We start from the raw sequence: 24,841 nt of genomic DNA, 5'->3' as shown, positions 1-24,841 counted from the left end.
TCACTAGAAGCTCATGCACAAAACCTGAGAAATTATGGCGTGTTGCTGAGCAACTACAGGCTGTCATTCATGTCACAGTTGAAGCGTCCACAGAACGTTGGCATATTTTATAGAAAGGCAGCATTTCAGTCTAACTATTGTGAATCTATGGGCTGTTAGCACTGAGGTTGCAGGTTAACTCAGAATAGTCAGTGAAACGGCAATCGTGCTTTCATGTTGGCCGACAGCAAATTATTCAGCGCCTTTAACCCATTTAACCTTTACATTTTTACAGAATGGGAAATAACAATAAGATCCAACTGATGTTATTTCCAGCAGGGCATCAAATGCCTCAGAGGATCGTATTCTGCAGCCTTTTATGTTTCCACGTGGCTTGTTGAGATGACCTCTCTTCTTTTTTTGTTGCACATGTCAAGACTGAAAACATCATGAAGCTGGGTTTCTATGTGGCATAATAGATTTCTGTGGCTGTCAGAGCTGTGAAGGGGAGAGCGAGTGTGGATGAATGAAGCCTGTATGAACCAGTGGGCCACAGTTTATTCGTGTGGCTTTTCTAGTGCTGTGTAATGATCACACTGTATCATGGTTTCTCTGAATTTCACTGCATATTTCAGGGAGGAAGCTGCAAGTATCCACTGCGCTTTACTTTTTCCACATTTTTTTTAAGTTACACCCTCATTCCAAACTGCATTACATTCCCCATCTTCCTCTAAATACTAGATTTGAAAAGACACACGCGCCTATATAAGGTCCCATAGTTAACAGTGAATGTCAGAGCGCAAACCAATCCATGAAACCCAAGCATCAGTCTGTAAACCTCTAAAATGGGTACAGATATGGGCAAGGGTACAGGAGAATTGAAGGTCTGAATGAGAAAAGTGACTCATTGAGCCGGAAGTCCTGATGCTTCCAAACTTCCCACAGCGGCCTGCCCAGTCAAAATTAAGCAAATTTGGGGTGAAGGACTATAGTTAGGGAGGTTACCAAGATCTTAATGGCCACTCTGAAAGAGCTCCATCATTTATCTATGGAGAAAGGAGAACCTTCAAGAAAACAATGATCTCTCCAGCACTCCACCAAGCAGTCTTTTAGGGTAAATTAGCTAGATGAAAGCCAGTCCTCAGTAAAGGGCACATGACATCGCTCCTAAGTTTGCCAATATTGACCACGAGAAACCAAATTATCTTGTGTGAGGAAACCAGACACTGTTTATCACCTGGCCAATAACATGCTGTGGGGATGTTTTTTAGCAGCAGGTACTAGGAGACTAGTCAGGATCAAAGGAAAGATGAATGGAGCAATGTACAGAGACATTCATTCATTCATTCATTTTCTTTTCGGCTTAATCCCTTTATTAATCAGGGTTTGCCACAGCGAAATGAACCGCCAACTTATCCAGCACATATTTTGCGAAGCAGATGCCCTTTTTGCTGTAACCCAACACTGGGAAACACCTACGCACCATTGCAAACACACACACACACACACACACACTATAGTCAATTTAGTTTATTCAATTCACCTGTATCACATGTCTTTGGACTGTGGGGGAAACCGGAGCACCCAGAGGAAACCCACCCGAACACGGGGAGAACATGCAAACTCCACACAGAAATGCAAACTGACCTAGCTGGGCTTGAACCAGAGACCTTCTTGCAGTGAGGCGATTGTGCTAGCTACTGCTCCACCATGCTGCCTGTACAAAGACATTGTTAATGAAATCCCGTTCAGAGTTCTCTGGACATCAGACTAAAGCAACAGTTCATCTTTCAACAGGACAACAACCTTAAACACAATGTACGAATGTATTGAGTGGTTTAGCCAAAGCCTAAATCTCTAGACTGAACGTCTCTCTGAAAATGGTTGTGCACCAACGGTCCCCATACAACTTTATGGAGCTTGAGAAGTAGTGCAAAAAGGAATTTTGACATCATACTCAAAACCTGGTAAATGGTGCCAAAAGTGTTTCAACAATGTATTGAGCAAAGGCTATACACACTTATGCACTTATGTGCGGTACACGTTTTACATACAGTACATATATTACAGCCGAAAAGTTGAAAGTCACTGCAATATATTAGTACTTGTGTTTGTAGCAGACTGTTACAAATGGTGCATTTGCTTATTTCAATGCCTCAATCTCGTAAAAGCCAAAAGGTTATTTCTGAAGAAATGAGTTTTTGAAGTTGTGGCGACACATATGAAACTAAACTAAACCTTGAAAGTGCATTGATGGAGAAAGAAGGTAAAATTACAAAAATAACAGATTGTTTCACTAAATAAAAAATACATTTTAAGTTAACTGGGGTCATATTACTTTGATGATACCTAAATATGGGTTTTGAAGAGGTAAATGGTCTAAGTTGAGCCCTGTTTAAGGCTTAAAATACCAATAGGAGCGCATTCTCACACTGTAAAACACAGACCCAATACCCACATGCAGTCCATAATTTATCTACAGTTTTAAGCAAATTAATTGATAAATACACTCAAAAATATGTCAGAATCCTGGTCTAGGTGAATATTCACCTAAATGCTGTCTCTCAAATGAAAATAAACAGCTGGAAAAAAAAACTGATTACTATATTGAATCTATGCATCTGAGTTAAAGTTGCACTAAGCAATCTAAGGTGAACATGTTCTTTATGCATTTATGCAGTTTCAATTGACAAATTAATTATATTTTAATAAAATACATTTCTTCACTAGTATTTTCAACCTATGATTTTTGTTCTGTTGTAAAGCAAGGCTATAATATACATAATGCCCAGTATTTCCAACTAATTACATAAAGTCCCTAAGTGTGTGTGTGTGTGTGTGTGTGTGTGTGTGTGTATATTTATATATAGATTTAAGGCAACAGCTTGACACTGAAGCACTATTACACTCTCGTTATATTTGCGTGCTCTCCGTCTCATATTTTTAAATATTTTCATGTTGTACAGTATATAACTATTGAGTATGTTTACTTAATGTTACTTATGTACAGTATGTTTACTTAAACTTTAGATAAGCAGTCAGTAACCAATAAGTTTAGTGTCCTTATGAAGTGTTGCCAACTATAAATGAAAAGTCACAAAATTATGTCATCCATCAATTTGCATATTACTGACGTCATTACGTCCAACTGTTTCTGTTTGTTTGCTAGCCTATGATTCATAAAGGTGTATTTATATTTGCATTACGTACAGTATGCATGTCAATTTAACTAAATGTATTGCTGTTTGAATACAGTATATCAGTACAGATGTTTTGTGAATTTGCAGAAAGCTCTCAGACATAATAAACGCAGACAAGTTCCGAAACTGTCGCTATAATCTCTGTGATTTTGAATTAAAAAAAGAATAAACAGTCAAATTAAATTGTAAATTTAAAACAGAGGAGAAGCAGATCGGTTTAATTGTACAAGGGTAATACCTCACACTCACGATGCTAAATCTTTTGCCGTCGATACACAGAGGTGTTATCTGCTCTCAGGCTGCATGTGGGAGAGACCAACACAATCTCACGGCAATTCGTAACTTTTTCATTTAGTGGCTAATTCGTATGAATTCGTACGATCTAATTCGTACAATTTAGTACGATTTGCTTATCCCCCAATGACGGTTGGGGTTAGGGGTGGGGTCAGGTGCCACGCCTCCTTTTTAAAAATCGTACCATTTCGTACGACTGAACTCAACAAATTCGTACGAATTAGCCACTAAACTGGCAAAACGTAAAATACTTACGTTTTCTCGTGAGATCAGGCTGGAGAGACTGCTGCACAAGGACTGGGCCACCTGTGAGTGCTTCGAAGCAGGGGAGGGGCCCATTGCATCACCTGCAGTTAGTTTAGCAGAGTAGAACAGTACAGTATGCTTTTTTGAAAATTTGTTGCTAAGGGGGTCTGAAAAGTTGAGATGATGCCTCACAAAACAGAAATTTTAATGCAGATAAAAAAGGCATAATTTATTCTTATGAAAGTTTCTGTGGCATATACTGTAAATACTCCTGTGGGTCTATTTAGGTCGACTTCCATATTTAGGATAAGTAAAAAAACACAACACACACAAACTATATTTTATGTCTTTCACCAACTTATCCAGCAAGTTTTTATGCAGCGGATATCCTTCCAGCCGCAACCCATTTCTGGGAAATATTTATTTATTTATTTATTACAGAATTTAAATTGATTATAAAACAGTATACACTACGGGATACTGCCAAAACAAACAAAAAAAGAATGAAAATAAATGAAGGTGTGCATTTGTGTGTTTCAAATTGTGTATGCACTTGCATTGTGGAGATGGGTAAGGAAATCTATTGGCTTTAGTTTTGCTGGTGGTTTTCCGCACGCTAAAAATGACAACTTAGATATATATTGTTTAAAACAAGGTTCAAAATGAGTAAACACTATTTAAAGCAGCTAAACTTAATTGAGATATATGTTAAAAGGCATATAAAAACCAAAACCTCAAACCAATGGGACAACTATTGCTTTAACATACAGGGTGGAGACAGCAGTGTCGTCAGCACCTGAGCCGGGGGAATTCCAGGCTCAGCCCGTTTCTCTTTCATTGAACAATTCAGACCCAGCTGCATGGAACTGCTACCATTCAAGGTGTTTAAAACAGTTTCATTTGATAGACTGGCACAAATAAGCAGACATCTTCTGTTTATTCTTCTGCGAGTTCTCTCACCCTTCCAAACAACTTTGTTCTTCCGAAGTAATCTGGAAACACAAATTCTTTGTAAACGCCTGTCCTGCTTATTCAAATTATTTGATTCAATTAATTACATTGTAATTGTCTGGCGCAACAGGGAAAACAGCTTAAAATACGCTTCTCTGAAACTGTGAATATTTCACTTTCATTTTATTTAGGCTAGATGTTTATTTTATTTGACAATCCAGGTCCAGTTTTGGCATTGTTGAAGCATATAACATACTTGTTTTGAAACACTTCACCTCAAATGTCTAGTGATGGGTCGTTCATGAACGATTCGTTCATTTTGAATGAATCTTAAATATGACTCGGGAACTACGAGTCCTCTCAGGGAGTGATTCGTTCATCCGCGCGTGCGCACATTTGTGCAGGTGGTATCGTTCATTTCAAGTCTTTAGAGTCGTTCATCGCGGAAAGGCAGAAGCCAATTATATGCGTTTAGAGCCGGAAAAAGAATTGATCAGTTCATCTCTCGAGTCCTCTATTGGGTCTGAGTCACTCGTTCCTCGCAGGCCAATCATACGCGTTTAGAGTCGGAAAAATAAATTGAATTAAAAGATGAACTAATTATCATGGCTCCTATCGGCTCAGACTGTGTGCATTGGTTAAGATTATATGTGACTGTCAGTGTAACGTGAACGAACCACTGACATTTAAAGACATGAAGAGGTGAGCTGAGCAAGGAGACAACAATAGCCTACCTTTATAGACATAAGAGCAGGTAAACATTGAATAATTATTTTCTCCTTCTTATAGTGTTTTATTAATGACTTATTTGTCGTGTGAGAAACCTTTTGGGCTAGTTGTAGATGTGTTTGGAAGCAATTCGTAACTTTTTAATAATATTTTGGCAAATTGAACCAAATGAACGAAAAGACTCGAAAAAAGATTCGTTCATCTCGATGAACGAGACTCAAAGATCCGAGTCAGTAAAATGATCCGAACTTTCCATCACTACAAATGTCTCACTCGTGGCAGGTTCAGGTGGGGGAGTGTTTAAGCAACCCTCGTAGGAAAATATACATTTACATTTTAAAGAAAATATATTAGTAATAAAAAGGAAACAAATTATGTCTTAACAAATGCCCTTAAATAATGTACAGTAGCCTTCGACAGTAAGCATCAGTGTTTTATGAGATTGGAGATCAGGGATCATGGGGCGGGGCGGTGCTGGATATGTGCGTTCCTTGGAATAAAATCCAGCAGGCACCTCTGGGTTGGATAACAAGAACAAAAATTCATGAATGCTTGTCTCCAAAAAATCTTTCTCTTTGGCTGAAGAAGAAAAGTCACATGATCTTGTGAAGGAAGCTCATATATAATAGTGTTCTCTTCTGAAACCTGAATTTCTCTTTGATAAAAAAAGGAAAATTGTATACATCTTAAATGGCCTAAGGGTTGGGTAAATAATAAGAAACCTCTTCCTTTAATAAAATAGTTCTCTGTTAAGGCCATTTTTTTTAAAGATAGTGCCTAGAATCTTAATGCACACACATTTAATTCATATGGCCTGAAACAATGGCTGGGAATGCTTGGGATTGTGTGATGGCTGTCTGACTGCTGATGACATTAAGATTGAATCTCTGATATGAGTGGATGAAGAGCTGTGTGTTCTGGGTACAGTCTCCTCAAAGAGCCTGTTCAGATCAATAAGAGAAGACAGCAGTAATTATATCGAGGGAGCACAGGGAGGCTGGTCTCCACTGAGCGGCAAACTCTTCTTAATAGCAAACGCAGACAGCCTCTGATATTCATTCATTCAGAAAGAACGACCGGCAGCTCAAACCCACACCTGAGCTGCGGATGATCACTTCTCTGTGTGCCTGAAATGGACCTGCTAAAGCAATGCCCACAAGTCACGACAGGCTGCTTACCCCTGCCATGCCTGATGATGACAGATGGCATCATTTCTGAAGCTTGTCCAGGTGCCATACAGGCAGAGCTCAAGGTGTGTCCGAGCCATTGAAAAGCCTGGCTGGGTTCACGCTGAACCCAAAGCTGCCCATAATTATTCATATGTCTCTCTTTCCTCTCACTTTGTAGTTTCCTGAGTCTTGAATTAATTCATGTTTGACTCTTCTCAAAATGAGGTTGGAGATTCTGTAACCTATTGTTTATTGTACACAGGGATGGATTTAGTGATTTTGGGGCTCTAAGCAAAGGAGCCAAAGTTCTTAAATACACCCTTTCTGTTTTTATTAAATTTTTATTCATATTGGTGTTTTTTTTATATCACTTAATAATCTTTTTGACATTTTAAATGAATGTAATCTCTACATTTTAACTGATTAACTTTTTTAAAATGAATTTACAACAGAAAATTATATATATATATATATATATATATATATATATATATATATATATATATATATATATATATATATATATATATATATATTTGACTGCTGGACTGCTAAATGATATTTTATTTGGTAATATTACTATTACATAACATTACATTATTATAAAAATATTTGATTTGATTTTATACAAAATAATATTTAATAACATTAAATTTGTATTTATTTAACTCTCATCATAACAAATATGGTAGATGACAATATTATATATACAGTCGAAATCAGAAGTATTAGCCCCCCTTTTTATTTTTACCCCAATTTCTGTTTAACGGAGACCAGATTTTTCAACGCATTTCTAAACATAATAGTTTCAATAACTCATTTCTAATAACTGATTTAATTTATCTTTGCCATGATGACAGTAAATAATATTTGACTAGTTTATAGGTATAGTTTATACTTCTAGATATATATTGGGGGCCCCCAGATTTCCTGGGGCCCTAAGTAGCCACTTACCTTGCTTATTGGTTAAATCCACCACCTATTGTATAGTATATATACACTTATAAGTATTCCAATATCCATTGTCACATTTGGCTAACAGGTTCATATATTTAGGCAACAGCTTGACACTGACGCACTATTACACTCTCGTTATATTTGCATGCTCCCTGTCTCATATTTTTAAATATTTCTATTTTGTACAGTATATAACTATTGAGTATGTTTACTTAATGTTACCTATGTACAGTATGTTTATTTAAACTTTGGATAAGCAGTCAGTAACCAGTAATTTTAGTGTCTTTTAAGTTTTAAATACAAATACATATAATACAAGCTTGGCAACAAATGTAGACAAACCCAACCATCAAGTTAAATGTTTAGATTTCCTTATATAAATATGGACAAATCAAATGAAATAACATGGACCCTTTTTACAAGATTGTTATGACCCATTTAATGGTAATCATAATCTTAAATATATTTTAAATATATTTTATCTGATTTTTTTAATAACGTCTGAACGTATGAAAGATGTTTTATATCATCTTTGCATCAAGGTGCAAAAAATAAATTATCGATTGTGTGAGGGGTTTCTAATGCAGCGTGGAGCTGAGTGAATTTGACGTTATTCTCTCCTTTGGCTGCCATCATCAGTCAATTTTTTTTCCTTTTTCTAAAAGATTTGATAACACCATGGTTTTTTTTCACTAATTTTTTTTTTACTTTTATTATTACAACGAATAGGGTTGTAAGAAAAAATTTTGTTTTACTCACCAGTTCACTGCGCTCTAAGTTTACCAATAAGACACCTTTCGCTACTAAGAAATCCGCAAATGTGAAAAGGGTCTATTATTATTTTTTACATAATATATATTTGATTTATTTAATAAATTAAAGGAATAGTTTACCCAAAATGAAAATTGTGCCATCATTAACTCATCCTGCACTTTTCACGTTTAAAATCTGCTTGAGTTTCTTTCTTCTATTGAACACAAGAGAATATACAGTACAGAGTGATTAAAAAAAAAAAAATTCCACAAATTTGAAAAATGAGAACCCTGCAAAGAAAAAAAGGAGAACTAAGCTCTTTCTGTCATTGATTTAAGGAAGCTATGGGGTTTTAAATTTGTACTCTTCACATTGATTAATAAACCAAGGTTCCATCATGTTTCTTTGATTAAATACAGATTTTCAAAGTTGTGGTATTCAATTTGAATCACCGTGCTGGTTGAAAAAACTCCTAGCCTTGTTTTGTTCCTACACCAATAACAATATCTTCAGAATTATTCAGAATATTGTTTTGTGTTCAACAGAAAAAAAAGTAAACATTGCAGAAAGTTTTTGAACCACTGAGTGTAATTAAATGGTAAGGAAATTGTCATTTTTGGGTTAACTATCCCTTTAACTTATTAAATAAATCAAACATATTATGTAAAAAAAAAATTGTAATTATTTTTTACATTTGTCCATATTTATATGGAAATCCACACATTTAACCTGACGCTTGGGTTTGTCTACATTTGGCGCCAAGCTTATATGGTCCGTGTTAATGAATATTGTGTCCAGACAGACTGTGCTATAATTAATTAGTGAGATTTCATCTCTGTTGCGTCTCTCGAGCAAGTCAATTCCCAGATAGCAGGCAGTAATCGGCCCGAGCTCCGACTCCGACTCGGCATCGGCGAGTGTTATCCGGGCCGAGTGCGGCCCGCAGCTTGCTCGCGCACATGCGGTTGTGATGCGGCTGTAAAGCACTGGCCCGATTCCGGTCAACCATATTCTGGCCGCTTCTGGCAAGGACTCGGCTGATGGCAACCGATTAAGTTCTTATTTTATCTAGTAATCTGTTAGCTCCACGTTTAATGATAATTTGAGAAAATATTCATGGTACGATAGCAAAAAAAAAAAAAAAGAATATTTAGTGTGGATGGTCGCAATGTTTAGACGCAAACAAAACAATATTATTTATAAATAGATTATACATGTCATCTAGAGAAAAACTATGTAAAATTCGCTTATTTTTGAGATAGCACGCTCCTGTGCTGACTGTTTTTTTTTAAGCAGAAGTTGGTTTCATAATAAACACATGCGTTACTAAACTCCTGATCCAAACTCCAATCCAGACGGTGGCGGTAATGCTCCAAAAAGCTGGTTGTCAACCACCATGGCACAAAGATCACAAGAAGAAAAAGTTTGGTTTTTCAAAGATTTCACGTGGATTCCGGTCAGAAAGGTAAGCTTTTTACTGCTTGTGTTCTGTATAATTAGCGAATTTAGAGCTTAAAACATTTCCACGGTGTTTGGTTGTAACAGCGTTTAGTAATTTAAAACAGTTTGATACGAAATGTAACTTGCTTTAAGAAACACGACTGGAGCTAATGTATGCTAACGCTAACAGTTACAAACACGGCTGAAAGTTCCTTTTCCTTTTACACAATGTTAGATTGTAACGTGTGTAGTAACTGAATACTATTTTAATTATTTTAAAGAAACATGAAACGAATTTGTTTGTATGCTAACTTTGCGTTAAAGAAAGTTTCTGTAGACGAATCCATTAACTAACAAGGCAAAACGTATTTTTTTCCTGATTTACCATTATAAAGTACCGTGGATGTTGAAAAAATCATTGTACAGGCGTATACTTATCCAACAGTATTAATTCTGTGATTATGTGTAAATAAAAACTAATCGTTTTGGATTAATAAAATATTATTGTTTATCTTGTTTATGCAGTTAGTCACGAAAAATGATCGAAACTCGACTGTTTACTATTCTCTTTAAATTATCCAAGAGAAATATATTACTATGCACTTTAATTCATATGTGCTAGCCTTTGTGAATCAATTATATCTTTTGTTCAAGCTGTAATGGTCAGTTAATGTAAAACTGAACGTCTTAAAGCAGATTTTGATGTTTTTTTTTGTTTGTTTTTTATGTTATTGACAGTGATAAATTCTGATTTAAATGAATGGGTAACAATAGTTGTTGGTTAAGTCTTATTGTTCTTGTTTAACAAAGGTTAGTGAGATCATTTTGCAGCACATCACGACCAAAGAAGTCAATGGCACACTCTTTTGAACGTGAATAGGCATGTTATAGTTGTGTGCTAAAAGTCCTTTATAAGCTGTAAACTGCTGATATATTTTCAACATAGATTGAGCTTTTCAGACATTACATTACTAATTGCTTCACAAACAGCTGAAATGGTTTATTGTTATTGCCTATCATCATCAAACATTTTTCACAATGGTAGGTTAATCTTCATGGGTACAGAATAATGCATGTGCTTGACCATCTTACAAATCTATGTCTCAGATTCATAAGGCTGTCACTCTGCATGAATCTCCGAATAAATCTTGTGCAATCTTCAGTGTACTGATTATTTACACTAAAGGTATTATATGCATTAATTAACTTTGATAGTATTTCAGGATTTGAACTTTTCTTTACAGGAGGTTAACAACAATGTGATGTTTTATTATAGATGCACATGACGAAGCTCGACTCAAACATCCACACGCAACTGTGATTTCTGACTGGTAGACAGATGAGGATGATGATCGCCTGTCATACATCTAAAGACAGAACAGGTTTGTTTGCAATTATTTTAAACACATACTGTCAACATAATGTCATTGATCTATTACAACCTGTGAGTTTTGCCCTGGCACTATACTAAAGTGATGTTTTGTTTTGTAAATGTATCTGATTAAGGGACAGTATAGACACATCTATACCATGATGAAGAAAAATTACTTGGAACAAAGAGGCTGGATAAAAGGCAGGTATGAAGATTTCAGAAATCAATGCAGCACCACAAGTACCATCACCATCAATGACTATGGCAGAAATCTTAAGACCACCATCAAGATGCACAGATACTGTACATTCCAGTACACCAGGCGTGTCTAAACTACGGCCCGCGAGGCTTTTTATAAATATCAATAGAATCTGGCCCGCTATACAAAAATGAACGTAATTCAATAAATAACCACCGGGTGTCGCTATTACATGCATTCAATTAAGCAGCAGTTCTTGTTATGATCTATCTATCTATCTATCTATCTATCTATCTATCTATCTATCTATCTATCTATCTATCTATCTATCTATCTATCTATCTATCTATCTATCTATCTATCTATCTATCTATCTATCTATCTATCTACACACAGTTGAAGTCTGAATTATTAGCCCCTCATTGATTTATTTCTTCTTTTTTAAATATTTCCCAAATGATGTTTAACAGAGCAAGAACATTTTTACAGTATGTCTGATAATATTTTTTCTTTTGGAGAAAGACTTATGTTTTATTTCGGCTAGAATAAAAAGCGGTTAAAATTTTTTCATGAACCATTTTAAGGTCAAAATTATTAGCCCCTTAAGTCTTCAGAACAAACCATTGTTATAAAATAACTTGCCTAATTACCTTAACTTGACTAGTTAACTTGATTAACCTAGTTAAGCCTTTAAATGTCACTTTAAGCTGTATAGAAGTGTCTTGAAAAATATCTAGTCAAATATTATTTACTGTCATCATGGCAAAGATAAAATAAATCAGTTATTAGAAATGAGTTACTAAAACTAATATGTTTAGAAATGTGTGGAAAAAATGTTTAACTCTCCGTTAAACAGAAATTGGGGAAATATATATATATATACATATACATGTGTCTATATATATATATATATATACATATACATATACATGTGTCTGTGTGATGTATGTAAAATTTGGCCCGCGACAACGTTTGTTTTTTTGCATCTGGCCCTCGGCCCAAAAAGTTTGGACACTCCTGCGGTACACCTATGAACATTTACAGTCTTTGTTCTAGTGCAGTTTGAGATCAAGACAGAACTTATTGCATCTCGTGATGTCTTTGTAAGAATTGAAGACATCAGTAAATTTGTTAAGGTTTAATGCAGCTAGACAGTAAAGATCAACTAGAGAATATCAGCAGTGTCTAACCCACTGTTGTATTTACAGAAGTTGTATGAGAATAAGCTACAGGTTGATTTATACTACCGTATTTTCCGCACTATAAGGCGCACCTAAAAGCCTTAAATTTTGTTAAAAAACGGCCATGCGCCTAATAATCCGGTGCGCTTTATGTGTGCACGGAGTTCAAAAATCTGTAAAAATGTTGTGTGATTTCGGAAAGCGCTCCGCTTGATTGGCTGTCGGAGCATTTCCCGCCGACACGTAAAACGCACACTCCGTATGCAGCATCAATAAATCAATCAAAACCACATATGTTTAATGATCTCCGAAAATGGCACCAGTGAAGAGACATTTTTACGAGGAACACTTCAAACTACAAGCTACTAGTCACGCGGTTGTAAATGGGAATAGAGCAGCTGCGAAACAATTCTACATAAATGAATCTATGGTTCGGAAGTGGAGGAAACAAGAAAATGAACTGCGCCGAGTTAAGAAGACGAAACGGAGTTTCCGCGGGAACAAAGCAAGGTGGCCACAGTTAGAAGACCAACTTGAATGAATTCGGAGCTTGCTGTCATTCCGGGAGGACTAACAAAAGAACTTCAACCGCTGGATATTGGTGTAGACGGCGTTTAAAGTGAAGTTGCGAGCTGCGTGGGAGCAATGGATGACAGACGGCGAACACACTTTTACTAAGACTGGTAAGCATGCCGGGCGAGTTACGCCACCATATGTGAATGGATTGTGGATGCCTGGGCAAGGGTGTCTGCTTTAACTGTTGTCCGAGCTTTCGCAAAAGCCGGAACAGCCACCCGGCAATGAGACTGACTCCGACAATGATGAGAGAGAACCCGGCGTGTTTGATGACGAAACTGCCCAGCTGTTCAATTCAGACACAGAAGATGAGGACTTTGATGGATTTTTGGGAGAAGACTGATTGAAAAAAATATTAATGTGAGTGTATTGTTAAATAGCTAGTACAATAAAGTTCAACTAAACTATGTTAACTGTTTTGCTTCCATTACCTTTTTTGCAGACAGTGTATTTTAGCGTGCGCCTTATAATACGGTGCGCCTTATGTATGGGTCAAGTACAGAAATAGACCCCGTAATTGAGACTGCGTCTTATAATCCGGTGCGCTTTATAGTGCGGAAAATACGGTAATCTGTTATTTTTCTTTTTTAGCACGACTGACTGAAGTTTTAAAATCATGCAACGTCATGAAGCAGCAGCTGGTCCTGATTCTCACAAAACCAAAACAGACGTGATGAAATTCCAGATGTAAACACATTTGACCGTCCTTTGGCCAATTTGATTTGGAAAAGCTTGAAAATCAACTAAAGGAGCAGCCCGAACAAATGAAGAAACTGGTAAGTTCAAGCTCTTGCTAATTTCAAAGTGTTTTAAGTTTATTTGTTCTTTTTTATTGTTTTTTTTTTTGCTTCGTAGGTAGCCTACTTTTTTCCTAATTTTTTCTTTTTTTTTTTTTTACATTAGTACTTGTTCACTACTAATTATCTGTTTATCTTTTAATCACAGATGGAGTGAGGACAAATGTCCATACCACGCCACTGATAAAGAAGTGGAAAAATGCATTACAAGGTAGCTACAACTTGCCCCTGACAGTGATGGAGGAAGAAAGAAGAGAAAGCTAATGTGTCAAATGTCTACATCACTATTTTGTTTTATTTTTTAAACAACATTTTAAGTGTATTAGGATGTTCCCTGATACTTGAACAATTGGTTTCTTTCATTTGCATTTATATATATATATGTATATGTATATATATATATGTGTGTGTGTGTGTGTGTGTGTATATATGTATGGTATGTATGTGTGTGCGCCAAATTCTAAAGAAACATCTTGATACATTTTTAATAAACGTAATACAAATAAAATTATAAATAAAAAATTGCACAAGACATGTATATATATGAAATGCATAATCATCTCACTCATGTCTTGCTGTTTGTGCAATTGATTTTGTTCAAGTTTATTTAAAAAAAAAGTTTGACTTTATACTTCTGCAATTTTATATATATATATATATATATATATATATATATATATATATATATATATATATATATATATATATATATATATGTTTGTTTGTTTATTATTATTTTAATGTTTTATTAAAAATGTTTCAAGATGTTTCTTCAGAATTCTGCAGTACTTTTTACAAGTTTGACTTGGATATTTTACGGATTGTCATTGGTATTTTTAAGATGTTTCTTGCTATATCTTAAATTGGTTTCTATATTTAGGTTTATTTAAAATTTAGCTGTTTTTTTACAAATTTTTAATTCAAGTCTATTGGGAAAACAGGGTTGTTTTAAAAACATCTGTGTTTGTGTGTAATTTTTAGAGTTTTTGTTTAAATCTTTCTGTGTGTCTTTATTGTGTTGTTTTATTGTTGTTTTTATATTGATATTCTTGTGCACTACAAAATTGTTTATAAAATTTTAGTACTATTTTTTTCATGCAATCAATAAACGTTTAACATTTATTTATTTTGTCATTTGTCTGATTATTTTCGTTACAGAATATGTATGCAGTTTGCACTTTATTCAAAGGTTAAACGCAGTGCTTACACTTTGTGTTTACATTATAGCCTGTGTTTGCTGTTATATAAATTCAAATGGTTGTAATACCATATATCAAGTACCAATGTAATACCAAAAGGTTTTATAAGGTGTATAAATACGGAGTCGCGCCAGCTCCGGGCCGCAGCGCACATTACCCTCGCGCCGATTCCGGCGCGGATGCGCAGCGTCGGCTCGCTTACGGCCGCCGCATCTGGCCCGCTTGATTCGGGCCGGAATCGGGCAGTGAGTCCACAGGCATCCGGCCCGAGTCCGGCAGCCGAAGTTGGGCCGAGGGGTTAGTCTCCGGCAGGCGACAATCTAGCCGGAACTGGCCCGAGTGTATTTTGCTATCTGGGTTATTGAAGTCAATTCGACAGCCCACTTAAATCGACGGTTTGACGCCATCTGTTGCAGTGGCCAATCCCAAACAACATGAGAAGTTTTAAACCCGAGGCATAAACTCGTGGCAGTCAACGCTGGTGCTTATGCGTCAAAGTCTAGCAGATTTATCTTTTCTAAAGTATTTTTTGAGGGCGATGTGCCTGATTAATTCATCTGATCCTTACCTGGCAGCATCCGCTGGTGTACTATGGTAATTTACTTCCCGTTAGACTTGAATCAATACAATATCTTAACACTGTTCAACGTGTGTGTTGTGTGTGAAATATAGTGGCTGTCTTTATGTGTAGCCGGAGCAGAGGGCGTGTCGACAATACAGCGCAGTACTCAAGAGTGCCAATAAATTCAATAATGACGCCAGTTAGCCCACCCAGCACAATACGACCGATGGCACTGGAGCGTCCTTAGTAGTGATATATGGAGCTCCGACGCGATTGTTTATGGCGGACCTGCGATGGCAAGCCGACCTATACTTTTAATCATGGCAAGCCTTTTTAACGTTAAATAAGTATCTGAATGCAAAAATTTGTGAGGTTTCTGTCACTATTTAAAATGACTATTCTTGACATCAGAAATAGATGGAATAACACTAGTTACCTTGGCTTTTAATATGGCAACTTGGCAAGACATTTACATTAAGTAAAAGTGCATGAAAAATAAAAACAAGATGGTTTTAGCTGATTGACAAGACCTGTCCAAACCAGCTAGAGTACCAGCTTACACCAACTAGGACCAGCTAACCAGCTTGGAAGTGACTAAGGTCCCGTTTACACTAGTGCGTTTTAGTTTTAAAACGGCGTTTTAGAATGAAAACGATCCGCTTCCACACTAGCGTTTCACCCAGCGTTTCTGTACAGCTCTCCGTCCACACCAAAACACTGAAAACAAACATCACGTGACCACACACACACACACTGGCATGCGCTGCAGCATTTCTACCCAGAGGAGAGCTGTGCTCGGAGTATTCATAAAGAATCTCTCGCTGGATCTAATCTCACTATATTTGTTAAACGTGATATTTCATTCATCTTGTTGTCTGTATCTAATGACTTATTCCCCGAGTTTTGTCTTTTGAATCTATTATTGTTCTCAGGTAACGTGTTCTGGCTGAGCGCAAAGATAAGGTAATAATTAATGGAACCACGTACATTCTGTATATTGACTGATCGCTTGCGTTTATTCCTTTAATGTATAAACTTATTGTACGTTATACTTTTATAATGACCACTATTGATTATTAAAACTGATATTCAGCAAAAGAGAGGATATGTTTTGTATTTTTACTGAAAATGAAAGGAGGCAGTTATGTTATAGGCTCCGTTTTGTTATGAATACGCACACAGTGAAGATGACGCTCATATATGCAGCACAACGCCTCAACATTTCTGCTGTCTGTTAAGTTGTTAATATCAAAATGAAAATAGGAGTTCCTTTTATCATGTTTTCATTTTATTATTAAGATATTGTGAAACAACGTAACCAGGATGATGTGAATAAGGTTATAAAGTACTGCTCCCTTTGAAGATTTACCTGACATGTCCTCGGGAGTCTGTTTGCCATATCAAACTTGCGAAGCCTGAACTTACAAGGAGAGGATGCAGGACTGAACTGTGTGTGTAGGCTACTTAATATTGAGGAAAAAGCCCCAATCAGAGAGGTGAATGTCGGCAGCCCCGCCTCCGTTATTGTCATGTTCGTGTCTTATAATAAGGATGCCAAGTTGGAACAAGTGTATTCTTTATTTCAGTTCTGTCTGCAGCCTCATGCTGTCTCATTCTAACTCTCTCTCATCACATGAACCCTTACAAACCTCTGATGCCATCTAGTGTTCACACACGTCATTACATACAATCACAACATCCCCCTTTTTCTCAGGCAAAACATTAACATGAACTTTTACATCTTTTGTCAGTGAATTTATCCATTTCTCCTTCAGTAAGACCCTATATTTTCATAACAATGAATATGCATTTTCTCAGTTTTAACATAAATTCAACCCAACATACCTTATGTTCAAAAGGTTTAACATGTAAACTATTTAAATGTCTTATCTTTCATTTACCCACTATAAATTCAGTCTATTAGGCTTTCTAACTTCTCTGGTGGACCTTCTCAACTCAGGAGTAGGTGTGTGTGTGTCAGTGTCACCACCAATAACAGGTGTGTGAATTGTCTCAGGTTCACCACAGGTCACACTTGGCTCTCCACCAGTTTCTTGTTGTGTTTTTAGCAAACTGCGACGATTACGCCTGAGGATTTGTCCATCATCAGTTTTCACTGTATAGGATCTTGGAGCTACTTCTTGCAGAACAGTTGCTTTTGTGCTCCATCCGTCAGCATCCTCTACTCTGACTTGGTTGTTAGATGTCAAAGGTGAGAGATGTTTTGTGGTCCTGTCATAAAAGGACTTTTGCTTCATTTTCTGTTTTTGCCAGTTATGTTCAATCTTGGCAGGATTCTTTTGCTTCAGTTTGTCACTTGTATGACTTGGTAATGTTGTCCGAAGTTTTCTCTTCATCAACAGTTCAGCTGGTGAGAAACCGCACTGAAGAGGTGATGCTCTGTAGCTCAATAGAGCCAGGTACGGGTCCGAGTCACTGTCAGCTGCTTTCTTTAAGAGCTGCTTCAGAATGTGGACCCCTTTTTCCGCTTGACCATTTGACTGTGCATAATGCGGACTTGATGTTATATGCTTGAAGTCATACTGTGCTGCAAACTTCTGCCATTCTTTGCAATTGAAGCATGGACCATTGTCACTCACCACAATTTGTGGAATGCCATGCCTGGCGAAGATTGACTTGGCATGTGTTATGACACAGGTTGATGTTAAGTTTGTCAATAGCGCCATCTCGGGGTAGTTTGAGTAGTAATCAATTACCACTAAATAGTCCTTACTTCTAAGATGAAACAAGTCCATTCCTACTTTATGCCATGGTGCAGTCGGAAACTCGGCTAACACCATTGGCTCTTTGCTTTGCTTGCTTCTGTGTTTCTGACATGTTTCACATTTACTTATGAGTGTTTCAATGTCTTTGTTAATTCCAGGCCAGAAAACTGTCTCTCTTGCTCTCCTTTTGCATTTTTCGATGCCGAGATGACCTTCATGTATCCTGTGCAACATGTCCATTCTCAAAGCCTGCGGAATGACAATCCTGCCCTTTTTTAAAAGCAGACCATCCACAGCACTGAGCTCTCCTCTGATGTGATAAAATTGTGGAGATGCACCAACTGGCCATCCCTCATCCATGTTTCTCATGACATGCTGCAACTCCACATCCTTTGCTGTAGCCTCCACAATCTGGCTCGACTTTGTGTCTGACACAGGCAGTGCAGCTGACACCATATTTACGTGACATTGTATGTCTTCGTCAGTTGTACTCACACTGTTGCCTGCAGTTGCCCTGGATAGAGCATCCGCAAGGACTAGGTTTTTTCCTGGAGTATAAATTAGTTCAAAATCATACCTCTGCATCTTCATCATTAAACGCTGTATCCGTGGAGACATTTCGTTCAGATTCTTTTTGATGATGGAGACTAGTGGTCGGTGATCAGTCTCAGCCGTGAAAGATGGCAGTCCATACACATAGCTATGAAAGCGTTCCAAACCATACGCCAGCCCCAAACACTCTTTTTCAATCTGAGCGTATCGGCATTCAGTTTTGGTCATAGCCCTAGAAGCATACGCTACCGGTTTCCAGTGCTCTCCTTCAGCCTGGAGTAAAACAGCCCCGATGCCATCTTTGGAAGCATCTGTAGATAGTTTGATCCTCTTGGTGTGGTCATAAAATGACAATACAGGTGCTGTGGTGAGTGTGTTCTTAAGTTGCTGCCACTCATTCTCATGTTTAGCTGTCCATTTAAACTCACTGTCTCTGTGCAGAAGCTCACGTATACATGATGTCTTCGCTGTTAGATTGGGAATGAATTTGCCTATGAAATTGACCATCCCCATGATGCGAAGCACACCTGTCTTGTCAGTGGGCCTTGGCATGTTCTGTATTGCATGTATTTTATCCTGGTCCGGTTGAACACCACGAGCAGAAAGCTTGTCTCCTAGGAAAAGGATTTCCTCCACGCCAAACTCACACTTACTTTTGTTGAGTTTTAGTCCATACTTTTGTATGCGCTCCATCACTCTGCACAGTCTCTCGCTGTGTTCTTGAGCTGTGGATCCCCATATGATGATGTCATCAATATAGACTCGAACTCCTTCTAAACCCTCAATGATCTGTTCCATAGCTTTGTGGAATATTTCAGGTGCTGACTTTATTCCAAAAGGCAGTCTGAGAAAACAGTATCTGCCGAAGGGAGTATTAAAGGTACAGTACTTTGTGCTGTTTTCATCCAGTCGCAGCTGCCAGAATCCTTGTGAGGCATCCAGCTTTGTGAAGTACCTGGCACCTGACATTTCACTGGTGATTTCTTCACGTGTGGGTATTTGATAGTGTTCACGCTTTATGCTCTCATTTAAGTCTTTAGGATCCAAACATATTCTCAGCTCACCATTCTTTTTCTTTGTGATAACCATTGAATTGACCCAGTCTGTAGGCTCATTAACCTTTTTGATCACTCCCAACCTGATCATTCTGTCCAACTCCTTCTTTAGGCCATCCTTCAATGGTGCTGGAACTCTACGCGCTGCGTGCACAACTGGATGAGCATCTTCCTTCAACTGTATTTTATATGTGAAGGGCAAAACACCAAACCCTTTGAACAGATCAGCAAATTTCTGGATTATTGTGTCCACAGAGTTATTTGCTGGGCTTTTGGGTGGGCTTACACAAAACACCCTTTTTACCAGCCCCAATGCTTCACAGGCTCTGTCACCAAGAAGTGATTCACGTCCCTCATTCACAACGAAGAAGAACAGGTGGTGTACTTTTCCTTTTACTGTGGCACTCAACCTGCATGTACCCAAACATTTAATTGGCCGCCCGTTGTAATCTTTTAATCCAGATTCTTTCTTCTTTATGTGTGGCTTATTTTCCATTGCTTTTATGTCATTCATGTTTATGAGGTTCGCTTTTGCACCAGTGTCCAATCTCATGTTGACTATAGCTCCATTTATCAGTATTGGAGACATCCATTTATCTTCACTTTCATCTTTATTTTCTTTGTCTGTATTATTTTCTCGTTCATTTTCACAATTTACTAGTCCAACAAAGAATGTATCACTGAGATCAGGCTCCTCAACTAAGTTTACAGTTTTTCCTCTCAAGCTCTCTTTTCGTTTTGAGAAACACTGTTTAGCAAAATGATTCTTGCCTTGGCAGCAGGAGCATACCTTACCAAAAGCTGGACACTGTCTGGGCTTGTGCCGCGAGCCGCATCGCTTACAGCTGTACATCGTTTCCTCCGGCTGCTGTGCCCGCCGGGTCTGTGTGCGTCTTTTCTGCTGATATTTTACTGCTCCAACTACTGCCGCACCGTCACTCACTTGTGCTGAAGCTACTGCAGACATCTCACTGAACGTCTTCACATGTTTGTGTGACAACTCACTCGCCTGGCATATCTTAATAGCTCCCGCCAGCGTCAGCTCAGTCTCTCGTAGTAGCCTTTCCCTGACTTTATTATCCTCCACACCGAAAACAATCTGATCCCGGATCATGGAGTCCTTCAGCGTCGCGAAGTTGCAGGATTGCGCCTTTAACCGCAAATCTGTCAGGAAGCTATCAAAGGACTCATTTCCCCGCTGTGTGCGAGACCGAAACACATATCTCTCGTACGTCTCGTTCTTCTTCGGAGAACAGTGAGCGTCAAATTTGCTCAGCACCGCATCTAACTTGTCACCATCACCAGGGTTATCAAACACGAACGTGTTATATACTTCTATGGCCTGTGGCCCAGCAATTGTTAGCAGCAACGCTACCTTTCTAGCATCTGGCTTCGTCTCGAGTCCCATCGCTGCAACATAAAGGTGGAACTGCTGTTTGAAGGTGCGCCAGTTATCGTCAACATTTCCCACTAGTTTCAAGCTTTCTGGCGGTTTCAGTTCCATGTTGACTTTCACAGTTTACTCCTGGTACCATGTCATGTTCGTGTCTTATAATAAGGATGCCAAGTTGGAACAAGTGTATTCTTTATTTCAGTTCTGTCTGCAGCCTCATGCTGTCTCATTCTAACTCTCTCTCATCACATGAACCCTTACAAACCTCTGATGCCATCTAGTGTTCACACACGTCATTACATACAATCACAACAGTTATCAGATGTCTCCGTTATCAGATGTCTCCGTTTTCCCCCATCCACACTGAGATGGAGCAGCAGCGTTTTAGAATAAAAACGGCTTCATCAGCGTTTCCAAAATGCTCTGTTTTCTTCCAGAAATAATACCAACGGTATTATCAGGTAATGTTTTTCCTCTCTCTCTCTCTCTCTCTCTCTCTCTCTCTCTCTCTCTCTGTTTGTTTAAAATAGATAAACAGAAGGTAGGTAGGTAAGTGCTGTCAACAAATAATTTTCCTCCACATCGGACTACGGCAGCTAGGTAAGTCCAAAAAGGTGCAGTACTTTTTTGTGGTTGGGTCTATTTTAGTTCGGATCATGTTCTTACCACAAACGAACCACTCCAGGGTATGTTTGAAAGTGTACCAAGACCTCCTATTCAAGGAGGTCTCAGTATGCTTTTTGTTCCGCATTTGGTGCGCACTCGAGTGCGATTGCTATATTCACACCTGCCCAAAACGAATCGCAACAAGAGGGAAAACCAACATTACTGCGATTCAACCAAACTAAATAAAGCAGGTGTGAAAACAACAAACACAATCTCACGGCAATTCGTAACTTTTTCATTTAGTGGCTAATTCGTATTAATTTGTACAATCTAATTTATACATTTTAGTACGATTTGCTCATCCCCTAATGACGGTTGGGGTTAGGGTTGGGGTTAGGTGCCACGCCTCCTTTTTAAAATTGTACAATTTCGTACGACTGAACTCGTACGAATTAGCCACTGGCATAACATAAAATACTTGCGTTGTCTCGTGAGATCAGGCTGGAAAAAACCCTAAAACCAATCTAGTCAACCAGCTAAATCCAACCAAGTTTGGGCTGTTTTAAGATTATTCTTGACACACTAGTTCACATGTATTAGATATCACTGAAAAAAATATGAATAGAGAAAATGTCACTTAAATCTAAAAAAAAAACACAATTTTTGATGAATTTATTTTGGCAGTATTGAAATCATTGCTGATATCAGGAATTCACTTTTTAATACATAAAAGTGATAGCATTTATCCAGTGTTGTGCAGTCCGTATATTCAGTGTTGACAGTGTCACCTTTTTCACCCCTAGTTAGTGAGTTTACAGCTCTGATAAAGGAGCCAATTATTGATCGCTTTAGACTGAAGATTCTCTGGAGGAGGAGCTCAGTCCAGACGCATGTTCTTTATGTTCATTGTTATGAACCCTTTGGGGTCAGCAAACACACTGAAATCTCAGCTAATACTTGCCTCAAAGACATGAGAAATCTAAACAAAGCCTGAAATCTCTACTTCCAATACTTCAGAGGAAGTCATTTTGACAGTTTTTGTAATTTAATCTTTTTTAAAAACTAAAATTTATATAAATATAGTACCCTGAATTTTCCTAAACATGTGCACAATTTATTTTTATTTCATTAAAACTACAAAAACAAAAGAGTTTTGAGTATTTTTGCCTTAACCGTATGCATTTCAGTTCACACATCTTTTTCACATGCCTTTGTCTTGGTGTGCCTCTGCTACCTAGCAACTTTCTGCTAACAAAAACATACAGTTCTGTTGGCACAAACATAACCTTACTTCAGACATCTCTTTCAAACTTTAAACAACAAAATTTTTACTGTGGTGAAAAAAACATTGCACTCTTTTTGCAGTATGTTTACCTCAGAAAACCTATATGAAACTCCCTGGAGAACGAGATGTCTCATCTCGTTATAAGCACAGTTGCACGTGACAATATTCAGAAGATGAAATTAGGTGACATGCAAGTGATTGATTCTTATGGTAGTTTTATAGAGAGAATGACATCTGATCATGTCCTTCAGAAACAGACAAAAGAGATTGGTGTCATGATCTTGTTCCCTTCAGGTGCACATGCGCACATCCTGAAAAAAAAAGTAACTAGTTAGTACCTAAAAATACCTAGTTATAGACTACATTATCAGAATAAGTTAACTTCACAATAACACGAAACAGAAACAAAGAAGAAATATTATTATTTATTAGCCTCCAACTCTTTTTTTTTTCTCTCTCACTTTGCAGAATGCCCAACCCTACCCTGCATCTCCACGACCATTTCCTACTAATCCTTTTTCTTTTTTTGCCCAAACCATTTTAATCACAGATTATTAAAAATACTAAATGCAGGATACTATTTTCAGAATTTTTGTTTCCTTATCACACCTCACCTGCATTTGTGAGCCAGAAAAGTGTTGTCTGTGACTGTTTTTAGTGTAGTAATGCAGTGTGTATCCTCCTGTCAATAATCCATCGTGCAATGTGAACCCAGCAGCAACTGATTTATAGTCCAGAGAGTCATGCATAATAGTAATACGCGGATGGCGGTTATATCCATGGGTGCTGTGGATAATCTGGTGGGTCGGGCGGGTCAGGTAATACAAAAAAAAAATTCTGATTAATTTTGATTATGTTACGGGTGGATGTAGTTTGACATTAGCATTGGACCAGTAAAAAAGCAGAGAATGGACTTTGCAGAATGGGAAGATGAGACGCCCAAAATAATGGATGAAGTGCAAGAGTACTGTTCAAACTTTCAGTTAGAAGAGTCATCAGAGGAAAGTATGCAATCGTTCTGGGAGAAACAAGATCACTTATTTACTTGCCTTACAAGGAGAATCTTGTGCATTCTTGCAACAAGCGGTGCGAGCGAATGTTCATTTAGTGCAGCTTGCTGCGTTTTGGAGGCGAGGCAGAAACGCCTGAATCCTGGCACAGTATAGATGCTATTCTGTTTTTGCAAAGTGCACAGAAAAATTTCAGGTAAACATACAGTAACATAGCTGCCATTAAGGCTTTTGGTACATTTTCTTTTTCTGTATTTGTAATAGCAAAAATGTCTTATTTTTCTTATGTGTATCTTTTTGAAAATTAAGAAACTATTGTCTAAAGACAAACTTTTGTTTTTATGAACAAATGTAAAATTTACAATTAGTGTATTATTGTACTATCAGAAATGCGCAGATTAGCTCACTGAATCTACTGGTAATAACGAACAATCCACTGTAACCTATCATCATGCCTAAAAATAATTAAATTATTAAATTTATATATATATATATATATATATATATATATATATATATATATATATATATATATATATATATGACTCAATAATTAAAGATATATATTAGTTATTATCTATTAGAATTAGTTAGTATTTAGACTTTGTTT

General features: G+C 37.4%; 1 long non-coding RNA gene across 1 annotated transcript; it reads left to right on the top strand.

The window, feature by feature from the left end:
- Nucleotides 1-9,671: 9,671 nt before the first annotated feature.
- Nucleotides 9,672-14,965, top strand: LOC141379244 (uncharacterized). The gene is made up of 5 exons (XR_015478539.1): nt 9,672-10,904; nt 10,995-11,100; nt 11,225-11,295; nt 13,638-13,822; nt 13,992-14,965. It is a non-coding gene; the product is annotated as an uncharacterized LOC141379244 (long non-coding RNA).
- The last annotated feature ends 9,876 nt before the right edge of the window (nt 14,966-24,841 follow it).

The sequence above is a fragment of the Danio rerio genome, chromosome 2, assembly GCF_052040795.2.
Source record: "Danio rerio strain M-AB ecotype USA chromosome 2, GRCz13ab, whole genome shotgun sequence".
Lineage (NCBI taxonomy): Eukaryota > Metazoa > Chordata > Actinopteri > Cypriniformes > Danionidae > Danio > Danio rerio.
Note: the sequence above shows the minus strand (reverse complement) of the source record. Positions and strands in the feature narration are given on the sequence as shown.